Source organism: Taudactylus pleione, unplaced genomic scaffold, assembly GCF_031769625.1.
Source record: "Taudactylus pleione unplaced genomic scaffold, aTauple2 ptg000410l, whole genome shotgun sequence".
Taxonomy (NCBI): Eukaryota; Metazoa; Chordata; class Amphibia; order Anura; family Myobatrachidae; genus Taudactylus; species Taudactylus pleione.
The window spans coordinates 699343-719170 of record NW_028284812.1 but is presented as its reverse complement, the minus strand read 5'-3'; the positions used below and the strand labels follow the sequence as shown (position 1 = coordinate 719170).

The 19828-nt window shown below is 44.4% G+C and overlaps 1 protein-coding gene across 1 annotated transcript in view; it reads right to left on the bottom strand.

Moving 5' to 3' along the window:
• The window catches only part of DYSF (dysferlin), a 705898-nt gene that overhangs the window by 233337 nt on the left and 452733 nt on the right, over positions 1-19828 (bottom strand). The window lies entirely within an intron of this gene.

The following is a 19828-nucleotide window of genomic DNA, read 5'->3' as shown; positions in this document are numbered from 1 at the left end:
GTATAGAGCATGTGTGGAGGAAGGATTAGGTGTATGACACAGTAATGTATGACAATAGGGAGCAGAGCAGTGATGATATTAGTGATGTAGATGTCACTAGTGTATAGAGCATGTGTGGAGGATGGATTAGGTGTATGACACATTAATGTATGACAATAGGGAGCAGAGCAGTGATGATATTAGTGATGTAGCTGTCACTATTGTATAGAGCATGTGTGGAGGAAGGATTAGGTGTATGACACAGTAATGTATGACAATAGGGAGCAGAGCAGTGATGATATTAGTGATGTAGCTGTCACTAGTGTATACAGCATGTGTGGAGGAAGGATTAGGTGTAGGACACAGTAATGTATGACACAAGGGAGCAGAGCAGTGATGATATTAGTGATGTAGCTGTCACTAGTGTATACAGCATGTGTGGAGGAAGGATTAGGTGTAGGACACAGTAATATATGACAATAGGGAGCAGAGCAGTGATGATATTAGTGATATAGCTGTCACTAGTGTATAGAGCATGTGTGGAGGAAGGATTAGGTGTATGACACAGTAATGTATGACAATAGGGAGCAGAGCAGTGATGATATTAGTGATGTAGATGTCACTATTGTATAGAGCATGTGTGGAGGAAGGATTAGGTGTAGGACACAGTAATGTATGACAATAGGGAGCAGAGCAGTGATGATATTAGTGATGTAGCTGGCACTAGTGTATAGAGCATGTGTGGAGGAAGGATTAGGTGTAGGACACAGTAATGTATGACACAAGGGAGCAGAGCAGTGATGATATTAGCGATGTAGATGTCACTAGTGTATAGAGCATGTGTGGAGGAAGGATTAGGTGTAGGACACAGTAATATATGACAATAGGGAGCAGAGCAGTGATGATATTAGTGATGTAGATGTCACTAGTGTATAGAGCATGTGTGGGGGAAGGATTAGGTGTAGGACACAGTAATGTATGACAATAGGGAGCAGAGCAGTGATGATATTAGTGATGTAGGTGTCACTAGTGTATAGAGCATGTGTGGAGGAAGGATTAGGTGTAGGACACAGTAATGTATGACACAAGGGAGCAGAGCAGTGATGATATTAGCGATGTAGATGTCACTAGTGTATAGAGCATGTGTGGAGGAAGGATTAGGTGTAGGACACAGTAATATATGACAATAGGGAGCAGAGCAGTGATGATATTAGTGATGTAGATGTCACTATTGTATAGAGCATGTGTGGGGGAAGGATTAGGTGTAGGACACAGTAATGTATGACAATAGGGAGCAGAGCAGTGATGATATTAGTGATGTAGGTGTCACTAGTGTATAGAGCATGTGTGGAGGAAGGATTAGGTGTAGGACACAGTAATGTATGACACAAGGGAGCAGAGCAGTGATGATATTAGTGATGTAGATGTCACTAGTGTATAGAGCATGTGTGGAGGAAGGATTAGGTGTATGACACAGTAATGTATGACACAAGGGGAGCAGAGCAGTGATGATATTAGTGATGTAGATGTCACTAGTGTATAGAGCATGTGTGGAGGAAGGATTAGGTGTATGACACAGTAATGTATGACAATAGGGAGCAGAGCAGTGATGATATTAGTGATGTAGGTGTCACTAGTGTATAGAGCATGTGTGGAGGAAGGATTAGCTGTAGGACACAGTAATGTATGACAGAAGGGAGCAGAGCAGTGATGATATTAGTGATGTAGGTGTCACTAGTGTATAGAGCATGTGTGGAGGAAGGATTAGGTGTATGACACTGTAATGTATGACACAAGGGAGCAGAGCAGTGATGATATTAGTGATGTAGGTGTCACTAGTGTATAGAGCATGTGTGGAGGAAGGATTAGGTGTATGACACTGTAATGTATGACACAAGGGAGCAGAGCAGTGATGATATTAGTGATGTAGGTGTCACTAGTGTATAGAGCATGTGTGGAGGAAGGATTAGGTGTAGGACACAGTAATGTATGACAATAGGGAGCAGAGCAGTGATGATATTAGTGATGTAGGTGTCACTAGTGTATAGAGCATGTGCGGGGGAAGGATTAGGTGTATGACACAGTAATGTATGACAATAGGGAGCAGAGCAGTGATGATATTAGTGATGTAGATGTCACTAGTGTATACAGCATGTGTGGAGGAAGGATTAGGTGTATGACACAGTAATGTATGACAATAGGGAGCAGAGCAGTGATGATATTAGTGATGTAGGTGTCACTAGTGTATAGAGCATGTGTGGAGGAAGGATTAGGTGTATGACACTGTAATGTATGACACAAGGGAGCAGAGCAGTGATGATATTAGTGATGTAGGTGTCACTAGTGTATAGAGCATGTGTGGAGGAAGGATTAGGTGTAGGACACAGTAATGTATGACAATAGGGAGCAGAGCAGTGATGATATTAGTGATGTAGGTGTCACTAGTGTATAGAGCATGTGTGGAGGAAGGATTAGGTGTATGACACAGTAATGTATGACAATAGGGAGCAGAGCAGTGATGATATTAGTGATGTAGATGTCACTAGTGTATACAGCATGTGTGGAGGAAGGATTAGGTGTAGGACACAGTAATATATGACAATAGGGAGCAGAGCAGTGATGATATTAGTGATATAGCTGCCACTAGTGTATAGAGCATGTGTGGAGGAAGGATTAGGTGTATGACACAGTAATGTATGACAATAGGGAGCAGAGCAGTGATGATATTAGTGATGTAGATGTCACTAGTGTATAGAGCATGTGTGGAGGAAGGATTAGGTGTAGGACACAGTAATGTATGACACAAGGGAGCAGAGCAGTGATGATATTAGCGATGTAGATGTCACTAGTGTATAGAGCATGTGTGGAGGAAGGATTAGGTGTATGACACAGTAATGTATGACACAAGGGAGCAGAGCAGTGATGATATTAGTGATACAGCTGTCACTAGTGTACAGAGCATGTGTGGAGGAAGGATTAGGTGTATGACACAGTAATGTATGACAATAGGGAGCAGAGCAGTGATGATATTAGTGATGTAGCTGTCACTAGTGTATAGAGCATGTGTGGAGGAAGGATTAGGTATATGACACAGTAATGTATGACAATAGGGAGCAGAGCAGTGATGATATTAGTGATGTAGATGTCACTAGTGTATAGAGCATGTGTGGAGGAAGGATTAGGTGTAGGACACAGTAATGTATGACAATAGGGAGCAGAGCAGTGATGATATTAGTGATGTAGGTGTCACTAGTGTATAGAGCATGTGTGGAGGAAGGATTAGGTGTAGGACACAGTAATGTATGACACAAGGGAGCAGAGCAGTGATGATATTAGTGATGTAGATGTCACTAGTGTATAGAGCATGTGTGGAGGAAGGATTAGGTGTATGACAGTAATGTATGACAATAGGGAGCAGAGCAGTGATGATATTAGTGATGTAGATGTCACTAGTGTATAGAGCATGTGTGGAGGAAGGATTAGGTGTATGACACAGTAATGTATGACAATAGGGAGCAGAGCAGTGATGATATTAGTGATGTAGGTGTCACTAGTGTATAGAGCATGTGTGGAGGAAGGATTAGGTGTATGACACAGTAATGTATGACAATAGGGAGCAGAGCAGTGATGATATTAGTGATGTAGCTGTCACTAGTGTATAGAGCATGTGTGGAGGAAGGATTAGGTGTAGGACACAGTAATGTATGACACAAGGGAGCAGAGCAGTGATGATATTAGTGATGTAGATGTCACTAGTGTATAGAGCATGTGTGGAGGAAGGATTAGGTGTAGGACACAGTAATATATGACAATAGGGAGCAGAGCAGTGATGATATTAGTGATGTAGATGTCACTATTGTATAGAGCATGTGTGGGGGAAGGATTAGGTGTAGGACACAGTAATGTATGACAATAGGGAGCAGAGCAGTGATGATATTAGTGATGTAGGTGTCACTAGTGTATAGAGCATGTGTGGAGGAAGGATTAGGTGTAGGACACAGTAATGTATGACACAAGGGAGCAGAGCAGTGATGATATTAGTGATGTTGCTGTCACTAGTGTATAGAGCATGTGTGGAGGAAGGATTAGGTGTATGACACAGTAATGTATGACAATAGGGAGCAGAGCAGTGATGATATTAGTGATGTAGCTGTCACTAGTGTATAGAGCATGTGTGGAGGAAGGATTAGGTGTAGGACACAGTAATGTATGACACAAGGGAGCAGAGCAGTGATGATATTAGTGATGTAGGTGTCACTAGTGTATAGAGCATGTGTGGAGGAAGGATTAGGTGTAGGACACAGTAATGTATGACAATAGGGAGCAGAGCAGTGATGATATTAGTGATGTAGGTGTCACTAGTGTATAGATCATGTGTGGAGGAAGGATTAGGTGTAGGACACAGTAATGTATGACAATAGGGAGCAGAGCAGTGATGATATTAGTGATGTAGATGTCAGTAGTGTGTAGAGCATGTGTGGAGGAAGGATTAGGTGTAGGACACAGTAATGTATGACACAAGGGAGCAGAGCAGTGATGATATTAGTGATGTAGGTGTCACTAGTGTATAGAGCATGTGTGGAGGAAGGATTAGGTGTAGGACACAGTAATGTATGACAATAGGGAGCAGGGCAGTGATGGTATTAGTGATGTAGCTGTCACTAGTGTATAGAGCATGTGTGGGGGAAGGATTAGGTGTATGACACAGTAATGTATGACAATAGGGAGCAGAGCAGTGATGATATTAGTGATATAGCTGTCACTAGTGTATAGAGCATGTGTGGGGGAAGGATTAGGTGTATGACACAGTAATGTATGACAATAGGGAGCAGAGCAGTGATGATATTAGTGATGTAGCTGTCACTAGTGTATAGAGCATGTGTGGAGGAAGGATTAGGTGTATGACACATTAATGTATGACAATAGGGAGCAGAGCAGTGATGATATTAGTGATGTAGCTGTCACTAGTGTATAGAGCATGTGTGGGGGAAGGATTAGGTGTAGGACACAGTAATGTATGACACAAGGGAGCAGAGCAGTGATGATATTAGTGATGTAGCTGTCACTAGTGTATAGAGCATGTGTGGAGGAAGGATTAGGTGTAGGACACAGTAATATATGACAATAGGGAGCAGAGCAGTGATGATATTAGTGATGTAGGTGTCACTAGTGTATAGAGCATGTGTGGAGGAAGGATTAGGTGTAGGACACAGTAATGTATGACACAAGGGAGCAGAGCAGTGATGATATTAGTGATGTAGCTGTCACTAGTGTATAGAGCATGTGTGGAGGAAGGATTAGGTGTATGACACAGTAATGTATGACAATAGGGAGCAGAGCAGTGATGATATTAGTGATGTAGCTGTCACTAGTGTATAGAGCATGTGTGGAGGAAGGATTAGGTGTAGGACACAGTAATGTATGACAATAGGGAGCAGAGCAGTGATGGTATTAGTGATAAAGCTGTCACTAGTGTATAGAGCATGTGTGGAGGAAGGATTAGGTGTCTGACACAGTAATGTATGACAATAGGGAGCAGAGCAGTGATGATATTAGTGATGTAGCTGTCACTAGTGTATAGAGCATGTGTGGAGGAAGGATTAGGTGTAGGACACAGTAATGTATGACAATAGGGAGCAGAGCAGTGATGATATTAGTGATGTAGCAGTCACTAGTGTATAGAGCATGTGTGCGGGAAGGATTAGGTGTAGGACACAGTAATGTATGACAATAGGGAGCAGAGCAGTGATGATATTAGTGATGTAGCTGTCACTAGTGTATAGAGCATGTGTGGAGGAAGGATTAGGTGTAGGACACAGTAATGTATGACAATAGGGAGCAGAGCAGTGATGATATTAGTGATGTAGCTGTCACTAGTGTATAGAGCATGTGTGGAGGAAGGATTAGGTGTAGGACACAGTAATGTATGACACAAGGGAGCAGAGCAGTGATGATATTAGTGATGTAGCAGTCACTAGTGTATAGAGCATGTGTGCGGGAAGGATTAGGTGTAGGACACAGTAATGTATGACAATAGGGAGCAGAGCAGTGATGATATTAGTGATGTAGGTGTCACTAGTGTATAGAGCATGTGTGGAGGAAGGATTAGGTGTATGATAGAGTAATGTATGACACAAGGGAGCAGAGCAGTGATGATATTAGTGATGTAGCTGTCAGTAGTGTATAGAGCATGTGTGGAGGAAGGATTAGGTGTATGACACAGTAATGTATGACACAAGGGAGCAGAGCAGTGATGATATTAGTGATGTAGATGTCACTAGTGTATAGAGCATGTGTGGAGGAAGGATTAGGTGTATGACACAGTAATGTATGACAATAGGGAGCAGTGCAGTGATGATATTAGTGATGTAGCTGTCACTAGTGTATAGAGCATGTGTGGGGGAAGGATTAGGTGTATGACACAGTAATGTATGACACAAGGGAGCAGAGCAGTGATGATATTAGTGATGTAGATGTCACTAGTGTATAGAGCATGTGTGGAGGAAGGATTAGGTGTATGACACAGTAATGTATGACACAAGGGAGCAGAGCAGTGATGATATTAGTGATGTAGATGTCACTAGTGTATAGAGCATGTGTGGAGGAAGGATTAGGTGTATGACACAGTAATGTATGACAATAGGGAGCAGAGCAGTGATGATATTAGTGATGTAGCTGTCACTAGTGTATAGAGCATGTGTGGAGGAAGGATTAGGTGTATGACACAGTAATGTATGACAATAGGGAGCAGAGCAGTGATGATATTAGTGATGTAGCTGTCAGTAGTGTATAGAGCATGTGTGGAGGAAGGATTAGGTGTATGACACAGTAATGTATGACAGAAGGGAGCAGAGCAGTGATGATATTAGTGATGTAGGTGTCACTAGTGTATAGAGCATGTGTGGAGGAAGGATTAGGTGTATGACACAGTAATGTATGACAATAGGGTGCAGAGCAGTGATGATATTAGTGATGTAGCTGTCACTAGTGTATAGAGCATGTGTGGAGGAAGGATTAGGTGTATGACACAGTAATGTATGACAATAGGGAGCAGAGCAGTGATGATATTAGTGATGTAGATGTCACTAGTGTATAGAGCATGTGTGGAGGAAGGATTAGGTGTATGACACAGTAATGTATGACAATAGGGAGAAGAGCAGTGATGATATTAGTGATGTAGATGTCACTAGTGTATAGAGCATGTGTGGAGGAAGGATTAGGTGTATGACACAGTAATGTATGACAATAGGGAGAAGAGCAGTGATGATATTAGTGATGTAGATGTCACTAGTGTATAGAGCATGTGTGGAGGAAGGATTAGGTGTATGACACAGTAATGTATGACAATAGGGAGCAGAGCAGTGATGATATTAGTGATGTAGGTGTCACTAGTGTATAGAGCATGTGTGGAGGAAGGATTAGGTGTAGGACACAGTAATGTATGACACAAGGGAGCAGAGCAGTGATGATATTAGTGATGTAGGTGTCACTAGTGTATAGAGCATGTGTGGAGGATGGATTAGGTGTATGACACAGTAATGTATGACAATAGGGAGAAGAGCAGTGATGATATTAGTGATGTAGATGTCACTAGTGTATAGAGCATGTGTGGAGGAAGGATTAGGTGTATGACACAGTAATGTATGACAATAGGGAGCAGAGCAGTGATGATATTAGTGATGTAGGTGTCACTAGTGTATAGAGCATGTGTGGAGGAAGGATTAGGTGTATGACACAGTAATGTATGACACAAGGGAGCAGAGCAGTGATGATATTAGTGATGTAGGTGTCACTAGTGTATAGAGCATGTGTGGAGGATGGATTAGGTGTATGACACAGTAATGTATGACAATAGGGAGCAGAGCAGTGATGATATTAGTGATGTAGGTGTCACTAGTGTATAGAGCATGTGTGGAGGAAGGATTAGGTGTAGGACACAGTAATGTATGACACAAGGGAGCAGAGCAGTGATGATATTAGTGATGTAGGTGTCACTAGTGTATAGAGCATGTGTGGAGGAAGGATTAGGTGTATGACACAGTAATGTATGACAATAGGGAGCAGAGCAGTGATGATATTAGTGATGTAGCTGTCACTAGTGTATAGAGCATGTGTGGAGGAAGGATTAGGTGTATGACACAGTAATGTATGACAATAGGGAGCAGAGCAGTGATGATATTAGTGATGTAGCTGTCACTAGTGTATAGAGCATGTGTGGAGGAAGGATTAGGTGTATGACACAGTAATGTATGACAATAGGGAGCAGAGCAATGATGATATTAGTGATGTAGATGTCACTAGTGTATAGAGCATGTGTGGAGGAAGGATTAGGTGTATGACACAGTAATGTATGACAATAGGGAGCAGAGCAGTGATGATATTAGTGATGTAGATGTCACTAGTGTATAGAGCATGTGTGGAGGAAGGATTAGGTGTATGACACAGTAATGTATGACAGTAGGGAGCAGAGCAGTGATGATATTAGTGATGTAGCTGTCACTAGTGTATAGAGCATGTGTGGAGGAAGGATTAGGTGTATGACACAGTAATGTATGACAATAGGGAGCAGAGCAGTGATGATATTAGTGATGTAGATGTCACTAGTGTATAGAGCATGTGTGGAGGAGGGATTAGGTGTATGACACAGTAATGTATGACAGTAGGGAGCAGAGCAGTGATGATATTAGTGATGTAGGTGTCACTAGTGTATAGAGCATGTGTGGAGGAAGGATTAGGTGTATGACACAGTAATGTATGACAATAGGGAGCAGAGCAGTGATGATATTAGTGATGTAGATGTCACTAGTGTATAGAGCATGTGTGGAGGAAGGATTAGGTGTAGGACACAGTAATGTATGACAATAGGGAGCAGAGCAGTGATGATATTAGTGATGTAGCTGTCACTAGTGTATAGAGCATGTGTGGAGGAAGGATTAGGTGTATGACACAGTAATGTATGACACAAGGGAGCAGAGCAGTGATGATATTAGTGATGTAGATGTCACTAGTGTATAGAGCATGTCTGGAGGAGGGATTAGGTGTATGACACAGTAATGTATGACAGTAGGGAGCAGAGCAGTGATGATATTAGTGATGTAGGTGTCACTAGTGTATAGAGCATGTGTGGAGGAAGGATTAGGAGTATGACACAGTAATGTATGACAATAGGGAGCAGAGCAGTGATGATATTAGTGATGTAGGTGTCACTAGTGTATAGAGCATGTGTGGAGGAAGGATTAGGTGTAGGACACAGTAATGTATGACAATAGGGAGCAGAGCAGTGATGATATTAGTGATGTAGGTGTCACTAGTGTATAGAGCATGTGTGGAGGAAGGATTAGGTGTACGACACAGTAATGTATGACAATAGGGAGCAGTGCAGTGATGATATTAGTGATGTAGCTGTCACTAGTGTATAGAGCATGTGTGGAGGAAGGATTAGGTGTAGGACACAGTAATGTATGACAATAGGGAGCAGAGCAGTGATGATATTAGTGATGTAGCTGTCACTAGTGTATAGAGCATGTGTGGGGGAAGGATTAGGTGTAGGACACAGTAATGTATGACAATAGGGAGCAGAGCAGTGATGATATTAGTGATGTAGCTGTCACTAGTGTATAGAGCATGTGTGGGGGAAGGATTAGGTGTAGGACACAGTAATGTATGACAATAGGGAGCAGAGCAGTGATGATATTAGTGATGTAGCTGTCACTAGTAGGGATGTGCGCCGGACCATTTTTGCCGGATTTGGATTTGGATTTGGTTCTAATTCGTCGTCCGGCTTTGGATTTGGATTTGGATTTTTTTACAAAAATTGACAAAAAAAGCTAAAATCACATAAATTGGTCTTTTTTTTCTTCCTAGAGTACTATTAACCTCAATAACATTAATTTCCAGTCAATTTAGACCATATCACAGCTTATAATATTGTTTTCAACATTATTGGCCAAAGGTTGCAGTGAGCTGACTGGTTACTAAGCGACAAAGCAGCGGCACAACGACACAGACACCACAGTATACAGCACATCTATGACACATTGCCACACAGCAGTGGCAGAAATGAAAAGTAGTGCACCCACCCAGTGGGGTACGGCCAGCAGAGTCACAGTACTTGTTTACAAAGTGGGCTACGGCCCTAGGAGTCACAGTGCACAATCTTATTAGCATTACACCGCACATAGGGCCTGATTCACATTACACCATAAAGTAGTGTCTCTTATTTATGTTACGACACACAGTAGTGCCCCTTTTACACAATGCCCACAGTAGTGACCCTTTTACACAATGCCCACAGTAGCGGTGTCCCTTACACAATGTCCCCCAGCAGTGGTGCCCCCTATGCAGTCCCCTTAGTAGTACGGTCCACTATGCAGTGCCCCCAGTTGAATGCTCCCCAGTAGTATGCCCCCCATTAGCAGGCCCCCCCCAGTAGTATGTCCCCCATTAGCAGGCCCACCCAGTAGTATGCCCCCCATTAGCATGCCACCCAGTAGTATGCCCCCCCAGTAGTATGGCTCCCCCAGTAGTAGGCTGCCCCAGTAGTAGGCTGCTTCAGTAGTAGCCCCCCCTGTAGTATGGGCCCCCCTGTAGTATGGGCCCCCCTGTAGTAGGCCCCCCCTGTAGTATGGCCCCCCCCAGTAGCAGGCCCCTCAGTAGTATGGCCCCCCCAGTAGCAGACCCCCCCCAGTAGTATAGCCCCCCCAGTAGCAGGCCCCTCTGTAGTATGGCCCCCCCAGTAGTATAGCCCTGCCCAGTAGCAGACCCCCCCCAGTAGTGCAGACCCCCCCAGTAGTATAGCCCCCCCCCAGTAGCAGGCCCCTCTGTAGTATGGCCCCCCAATAGTGCAGATCCCCCCCAGTAGTATGGCCCCCCCAGTAGCAGACCCCCCCCCCAGTAGTATAGCCCCCCCCAGTAGCAGGCCCCTCTGTAGTATGGCCCCCCCAGTAGTATTGCCTCCCCCAGTAGCAGACCCCCCCCCAGTAGTGCAGACCCCCCCCAGTAGTATAGCCCCCCCAGTAGCAGGCCCCTCTGTAGTATGGCCCCCCCAGTAGTATAGCCCCCCCCAGTAGCAGACCCCCCCAGTAGTGCAGACCCCCCCCCAGTAGCGCCCCCGGACCTTTGACAAGTAAAAAAATAAAAAAAATAAAACTTACCTGTATCCCCGCTCCCGCGCCGTCCGCTCTGTCACACGCTGAGGAGGGAGCCGGAAGACGGAGCTCACGTGTGAGCTCCAGCCGGCTCCCTCCGTGCAGCAGCCAATGAGAGTCTGTGTGACTCTCATTGGCTGCTGTAACAAACACACAGCTGCCGCTGGCGGCTGTGTGTTTGTATCTGTGTAGGGCAGAGCGCTATCACTGCGAGGAGACCTGATGTCGGATTGTCTAGTGAGAATCCGACATCAGGCGGCCGCCGTTCGGCCCCGAACGGGGATCCGAGTCAGGCGGTGGACACCCGAACAGGGTTCGGGTGGACTCGGATCCCCAATGTTCGAAGCGGTTCGGATTCCACAGAATCCGAACCGCTCATCTCTAGTCACTAGTGTATAGAGCATATGTGGAGGAAGGATTAGGTGTAGGACACAGTAATGTATGACAATAGGGAGCAGAGCAGTGATTATATTAGTGATGTAGCTGTCACTAGTGTATAGAGCATGTGTGGAGGAAGGATTAGGTGAATGACACAGTAATGTATGACAATAGGGAGCAGAGCAGTGATGATATTAGTGATGTAGATGTCGCTAGTGTATAGAGCATGTGTGGAGGAGGGATTAGGTGTAGGACACAGTAATGTATGACAATAGGGAGCAGAGCAGTTATGATATTAGTGATGTAGGTGTCACTAGTGTATAGAGCATGTGTGGAGGAAGGATTAGCTGTAGGACACAGTAATGTATGACACAAGGGAGCAGAGCAGTGATGATATTAGTGATGTAGCTGTCACTAGTGTATAGAGCATGTGTGGAGGAAGGATTAGGTGTATGACACAGTAATGTATGACAATAGGGAGCAGAGCAGTGATGATATTAGTGATGGAGCTGTCACTAGTGTATAGAGCATGTGTGGAGGAAGGATTAGGTGTATGACACAGTAATGTATGACATAAGGGAGCAGAGCAGTGATGATATTAGTGATGTAGCTGTCACTAGTGTATAGAGCATGTGTGGAGGAAGGTTTAGGTGTAGGACACAGTAATGTATGACACAAGGGAGCAGAGCAGTGATGATATTAGTGATGTAGCTGTCACTAGTGTATAGAGCATGTGTGGAGGAAGGATTAGGTGTATGACACAGTAATGTATGACAATAGGGAGCAGAGCAGTGATGATATTAGTGATGTAGATGTCACTAGTGTATAGAGCATGTGTGGAGGAAGGATTAGGTGTAGGACACAGTAATGTATGACAATAGGGAGCAGAGCAGTGATGATATTAGTGATGTAGCTGTCACTAGTGTATAGAGCATGTGTGGAGGAAGGATTAGGTGTATGACACAGTAATGTATGACAATAGGGAGCAGAGCAGTGATGATATTAGTGATGTAGATGTCACTAGTGTATAGAGCATGTGTGGAGGAAGGATTAGGTGTAGGACACAGTAATGTATGACATAAGGGAAAGGGAGCAGAGCAGTGATGATATTAGTGATGGAGCTGTCACTAGTGTATAGAGCATGTGTGGAGGAAGGATTAGGTGTATGACACAGTAATGTATGACATAAGGGAGCAGAGCCGTGATGATATTAGTGATGTAGGTGTCACTAGTGTATAGAGCATGTGTGGGGGAAGGATTAGGTGTATGACACAGTAATGTATGACAGAAGGGAGCAGAGCAGTGATGATATTAGTGATGTAGCTGTCACTAGTGTATAGAGCATGTGTGGAGGAAGGATTAGGTGTATGACACAGTAATGTATGACACAAGGGAGCAGAGCAGTGATGATATTAGAGATGTAGCTGTCACTAGTGTATAGAGCATGTGTGGAGGAAGGATTAGGTGTAGGACACAGTAATGTATGACAATAGGGAGCAGAGCAGTGATGATATTAGTGATGTAGCTGTCACTAGTGTATAGAGCATGTGTGGAGGAGGGATTAGGTGTATGACACAGTAATGTATGACAATAGGGAGCAGAGCAGTGATGATATTAGTGATGTAGGTGTCACTAGTGTATAGAGCATGTGTGGAGGAAGGATTAGGTGTATGGTACATTAATGTATGAAAATAGGGAGCAGAGCAGTGATGATATTAGTGATGTAGCTGTCACTAGTGTATAGAGCATGTGTGGAGGAAGGATTAGGTGTAGGACACAGTAATGTATGACAATAGGGAGCAGAGCAGTGATGGTATTAGTGATGTAGCTGTCACTAGTGTATAGAGCATGTGTGGAGGAAGGATTAGGTGTAGGACACAGTAATGTATGACAATAGGGAGCAGAGCAGTGATGATATTAGTGATGTAGGTGTCACTAGTGTATAGAGCATGTGTGGAGGAAGGATTAGGTGTATGGTACATTAATGTATGACAATAGGGAGCAGAGCAGTGATGATATTAGTGATGTAGCTGTCACTAGTGTATAGAGCATGTGTGGAGGAAGGATTAGGTGTAGGACACAGTAATGTATGACAATAGGGAGCAGAGCAGTGATGATATTAGTGATGTAGCTGTCACTAGTGTATAGAGCATGTGTGGAGGAAGGATTAGGTGTATGACACAGTAATGTATGACAATAGGGAGCAGAGCAGTGATGATATTAGTGATGTAGCTGTCACTAGTGTATAGAGCATGTGTGGAGGAAGGATTAGGTGTATGACACAGTAATGTATGACAATAGGGAGCAGAGCAGTGATGATATTAGTGATGTAGCTGTCACTAGTGTATAGAGCATGTGTGGAGGAAGGATTAGGTGTATGACACAGTAATGTATGACAATAGGGAGCAGAGCAGTGATGATATTAGTGATGTAGGTGTCACTAGTGTATAGAGCATGTGTGGAGGAAGGATTAGGTGTTTTGCACAGTAATGTATGACACAAGGGAGCAGAGCAGTGATGATATTAGTGATAAAGCTGTCACTAGTGTATAGAGCATGTGTGGGGGAAGGATTAGGTGTATGACACAGTAATGTATGACACAAGGGAGCAGAGCAGTGATGATATTAGTGATGTAGGTGTCACTAGTGTATAGAGCATGTGTGGGGGAAGGATTAGTTGTAGGACACAGTAATGTATGACAATAGGGAGCAGAGCAGTGATGATATTAGTGATGTAGATGTCACTAGTGTATGGAGCATGTGTGGAGGAAGGATTAGGTGTATGACACAGTAATGTATGACAATAGGGAGCAGTGCAGTGATGATATTAGTGATGTAGCTGTCACTAGTGTATAGAGCATGTGTGGAGGAAGGATTAGGTGTATGACACAGTAATGTATGACACAAGGGAGCAGTGCAGTGATGGTATTAGTGATGTAGCTGTCACTAGTGTATAGAGCATGTGTGGAGAAAGGATTAGGTGTATGACACATCAATGTATGACAGAAGGGAGCAGAGCAGTGATGATATTAGTGATGTAGATGTCACTAGTGTATAGAGCATGTGTGGAGGAAGGATTAGGTGTATGACACAATAATGTATGACAATAGGGAGCAGAGCAGTGATGATATTAGTGATGTAGATGTCACTAGTGTATAGAGCATGTGTGGGGGAAGGATTAGGTGTAGGACACAGTAATGTATGACAATAGGGAGCAGAGCAGTGATGATATTAGTGATGTAGATGTCACTAGTGTATAGAGCATGTGTGGAGGAAGGATTAGGTGTATGACACAGTAATGTATGACACAAGGGAGCAGAGCAGTGATGATATTAGTGATGTAGCTGTCACTAGTGTATAGAGCATGTGTGGAGGAAGGATTAGGTGTAGGACACAGTAATGTATGACACAAGGGAGCAGGGCAGTGATGATATTAGTGATGTAGGTGTCACTAGTGTATAGATCATGTGTGGAGGAAGGATTAGGTGTAGGACACAGTAATGTATGACACAAGGGAGCAGAGCAGTGATGATATTAGTGATGTAGATGTCACTAGTGTATAGATCATGTGTGGAGGAAGGATTAGGTGTAGGACACAGTAATGTATGACAATAGGGAGCAGAGCAGTGGTGATATTAGTGATGTAGCTGTCACTAGTGTATAGAGCATGTGTGGAGGAAGGATTAGGTGTAGGACACAGTAATGTATGACACAAGGGAGCAGGGCAGTGATGATATTAGTGATGTAGCTGTCACTAGTGTATAGAGCATGTGTGGGGGAAGGATTAGGTGTAGGACACAGTAATGTATGACACAAGGGAGCAGAGCAGTGATGATATTAGTGATGTAGGTGTCACTAGTGTATAGAGCATGTGTGGGGGAAGGATTAGGTGTAGGACACAGTAATGTATGACACAAGGGAGCAGGGCAGTGATGATATTAGTGATGTAGCTGTCACTAGTGTATAGAGCATGTGTGGGGGAAGGATTAGGTGTATGACACAGTAATGTATGACAATAGGGAGCAGAGCAGTGATGATATTAGTGATGTAGCTGTCACTAGTGTATAGATCATGTGTGGAGGAGGGATTAGGTGTATGACACAGTAATGTATGACAATAGGGAGCAGAGCAGTGATGATATTAGTGATGTAGATGTCAGTAGTGTATAGAGCATGTGTGGGGGAAGGATTAGGTGTAGGACACAGTAATGTATGACACAAGGGAGCAGAGCAGTGATGATATTAGTGATGTAGATGTCACTAGTGTATAGAGCATGTGTGGAGGAAGGATTAGGTGTATGACACAGTAATGTATGACACAAGGGAGCAGAGCAGTGATGATATTAGTGATGTAGATGTCACTAGTGTATAGAGCATGTGTGGAGGAAGGATTAGGTGTATGACACAGTAATGTATGACAATAGGGAGCAGAGCAGTGATGATATTAGTGATGTAGGTGTCACTAGTGTATAGAGCATGTGTGGAGGAAGGATTAGGTGTAGGACACAGTAATGTATGACACAAGGGAGCAGAGCAGTGATGATATTAGTGATGTAGATGTCACTAGTGTATAGAGCATGTGTGGAGGAAGGATTAGGTGTAGGACACAGTAATGTATGACAATAGGGAGCAGAGCAGTGATGATATTAGTGATGTAGATGTCAGTAGTGTATAGAGCATGTGTGGGGGAAGGATTAGGTGTAGGACACAGTAATGTATGACACAAGGGAGCAGAGCAGTGATGATATTAGTGATGTAGATGTCACTAGTGTATAGAGCATGTGTGGGGGAAGGATTAGGTGTATGACACAGTAATGTATGACAATAGGGAGCAGAGCAGTGATGATATTAGTGATGTAGCTGTCACTAGTGTATAGATCATGTGTGGAGGAAGGATTAGGTGTAGGACACAGTAATGTATGACACAAGGGAGCAGAGCAGTGATGATATTAGTGATGTAGATGTCACTAGTGTATAGAGCATGTGTGGAGGAAGGATTAGGTGTATGACACAGTAATGTATGACAATAGGGAGCAGAGCAGTGATGATATTAGTGATGTAGCAGTCACTAGTGTATAGAGCATGTGTGGGGGAAGGATTAGGTGTATGACACAGTAATGTATGACACAAGGGAGCAGAGCAGTGATGATATTAGTGATGTAGATGTCACTAGTGTATAGAGCATGTGTGGAGGAAGGATTAGGTGTATGACACAGTAATGTATGACAATAGGGAGCAGAGCAGTGATGATATTAGTGATGTAGATGTCACTAGTGTATAGAGCATGTGTGGAGGAAGGATTAGGTGTAGGACACAGTAATGTATGACAATAGGGAGCAGAGCAGTGATGATATTAGTGATGTAGGTGTCACTAGTGTATAGAGCATGTGTGGAGGAAGGTTTGGGTGTATGATACATTAATGTATGACAAAAGGGAGCCGAGCAGTGATGATATTAGTGATGTAGCTGTCACTAGTGTATAGAGCATGTGTGGAGGAAGGTTTGGGTGTATGGTACATTAATGTATGACAAAAGGGAGCAGAGCAGTGATGATTATCAAGTCAATGAAAAAACAGACGTCCAAGCGTTTTCTTGGCTTTCGCTGCCTAAATCACAGTTATAAAACCAATATATAGAGACATATCACAACGATGGACTTTACTTTATACCATGTAGAGATTGATTATCCGGTTTCTTCAGAAGAATTGATGTAAGCCCTGATTACTAATACAAAATTTCAGTTTTTCCACTGTTCCTATTACACTGATGCGAAAAACGATTCTTTAATGTCAAACAAGTCCAATTCCCGGTAAGAGTCAGCTTTGGCGTAACAATAAATAAGCACAGGGACAGGCACGTAACATGGCTGGAGGTGACAACGTTACATGGCCCTTTCGCATGTCACGTCAAAACTAAGGGCCTGATTCAGAGCTGAACGTTCTGACCAGAGCGCTCGCTCTGAATCAGGGCCCTCCTCCCTGAAAATGTAGCGTCCTCTTGGACGCTCGCATAGCTGTGGGTGACCACCCAAAGCATATGCGAGCGTCCATGATGATGGTCACGATGGTCTTGACCATCGCGACCATTGGGCTTGCGACGGAGACCCTGCGGTAGGGTCTCGCTGCCGCAAGCCCTGGAGTGATTTTGGCTCTATCAGAGCCAAAATCACTTCCACTGACATAATTACTGATGTCAGTGGGGCCGGTTTCAGATGGTAGGCGTTCCCATGGGAACGCCTCCGTCTGGCAGGCACGCCCCCGGCATGCCCACCAAAGGGGGCGTGCTGTCAATCAACATCGACAGCACGCCCCCTTTGGTGCGAGACCCGGAGCGACAGCTTAGCTGTCGCAGTCCGGGTCTCGCGCATGCGCACGACAGAGCTCCCTCCGTCGTGCGCATGCGCATTGGGGGAACATCGACCCGTTTGCAAGCGTCCTTTGCTCGCGAACGGGTCTGAATGACCCCCTAAATCTGTTTGTCAGGAGGAAAAAACGACTAATATTGCCTACAATGCGATCTAATAAGACCTCGGTTAAAAAGAAAAGAAAAAAAAAAAGACTATTGCCATAAATTCAAACTTGGGGCTCGATTCAGACCCGCTCACTAGATGCGTACGCTCGCACCCAGCATATGCAAACACGGCACACACCCAGCAAGGCAGGCGATCGCACGGCAAGGCATAAGCACGCCCACTATGTGCGATCGCTTTGTGTATGTAGATGCCCACCAGCCTGTCTTAAGACGCCCACATTATCTCCATGAAGTATATGCAGCCATCGGTTACCATCGGAAACGAACGCAGCGCTTGAGGATGACTATACCCTACCGCAAGCACTGCGATCACTTCAGTGTGAAATACAACCAGGTTAAGTGTACTATGACGCTGCCTGTTAATTATGCACGCCTCTGAAACGGCGTTAAGACGCTCAAGCACGCCTGCGTTCACACCTCCACTCCCCCATTGATAATGGCCTGCTCCTGTCACCACCCACAAACGGCCTCTCCTGTCACTCACTCTGCTGGGCTGTCTATACGCAGCGATTGAACAGTTCCTGATCTCTCGCACTTGTTCGCGCATGTCCAAATCATCCAGCTACGAGCAAACGCATCCTAGCGAGCGGGTCTGAATCAGGTCCTTGGTCCCATGTGAAGTTGGGGTGGGTCTCTAGTTAACAATATAACTAACACATTTCTGGATCGCACAGAATATACCCTCCCCAGCCCTTGGGATACACTTTATATCGTCATTACTTGTTTTCTTATACTTTTTGCGTGTGCATTATTAGTACATACAGAATGACATTTCACAGCCTGGGTCTGATTTAGAGGTGCGCACAGTGTCGCACGCAAGCAGCCGATGCTTTATGTCTGGTCATAAGTTCGGGTCGCACTGGCCATGAGTCCCGATGGTCACCACCAGGATACGCAGAGCAAAATTGGATGAAAGAGCCGTGGATTCCATTGGGCGGTAACGGTGTGTGTGGGGGGTGGGGGGTGTTGGAAGACGTAGTAGTAAAGACGCAGGACGCCATGTTCGGAGTACTTGCATCTGCCATCAGGCAGATCTATTCAGCCCTTAATTAGAAACGTACATGAGAAGAGGGAAGTGAATCAGGCCCGTAACGAGGGTAGTGCCACCAGTGCCATGGCACAGGGCACCACAGGGCAGGGGGCAGTGGAATTCGAATGACCAGGAGGAAATAGATCCCCCCCCCCCCCAGAACTGCTACGTGCACCTGCCAGCGCTGGATGGGATAGCCCTGGCTCCTGATCCTGACATCTCACCAAGTGCTCTGCTTAGCCCAGGCCCCAATGTGTAACATACGGCGTGATATGAAATTACACTTTCATTCATCATTCCCAATGACTTCCATCTGACATGCTGAGAGATCCAGGACTGATTGCCGCTCAGATCCAATGTTCCTATGTTTTCCCTGCTGGAAAGCAGAGCTGTAACAATCCCAGTCCACACCCTGAATAAGCCAGCGTCTTAATTTCTAAATTACCCTCAATCTTCCTGTAACGCCATTCAGTCGCAGACAGACTAAATGTACGCACATAAGTGGAAACAGTGTCAGAGTGCTGGACCCGAGCTCTATACATTATTGAAAATATCTTAAAACTTCTCTACAAAATAATTACACACACAAGACCTGCTGCAATGATGGAAATGGTAAGGGAGACTTCTAAGGTACTTTTTAGTGATAATGGGGATCATGTCTGTTTGGACGTCCATCTTTAGATGTCAGTGGAGCAGAGTGTATATAAATGCAGCACGCCAGAAACCCCCCCCCCCCCCCCAGGTGTACAGATACACGATGATGAT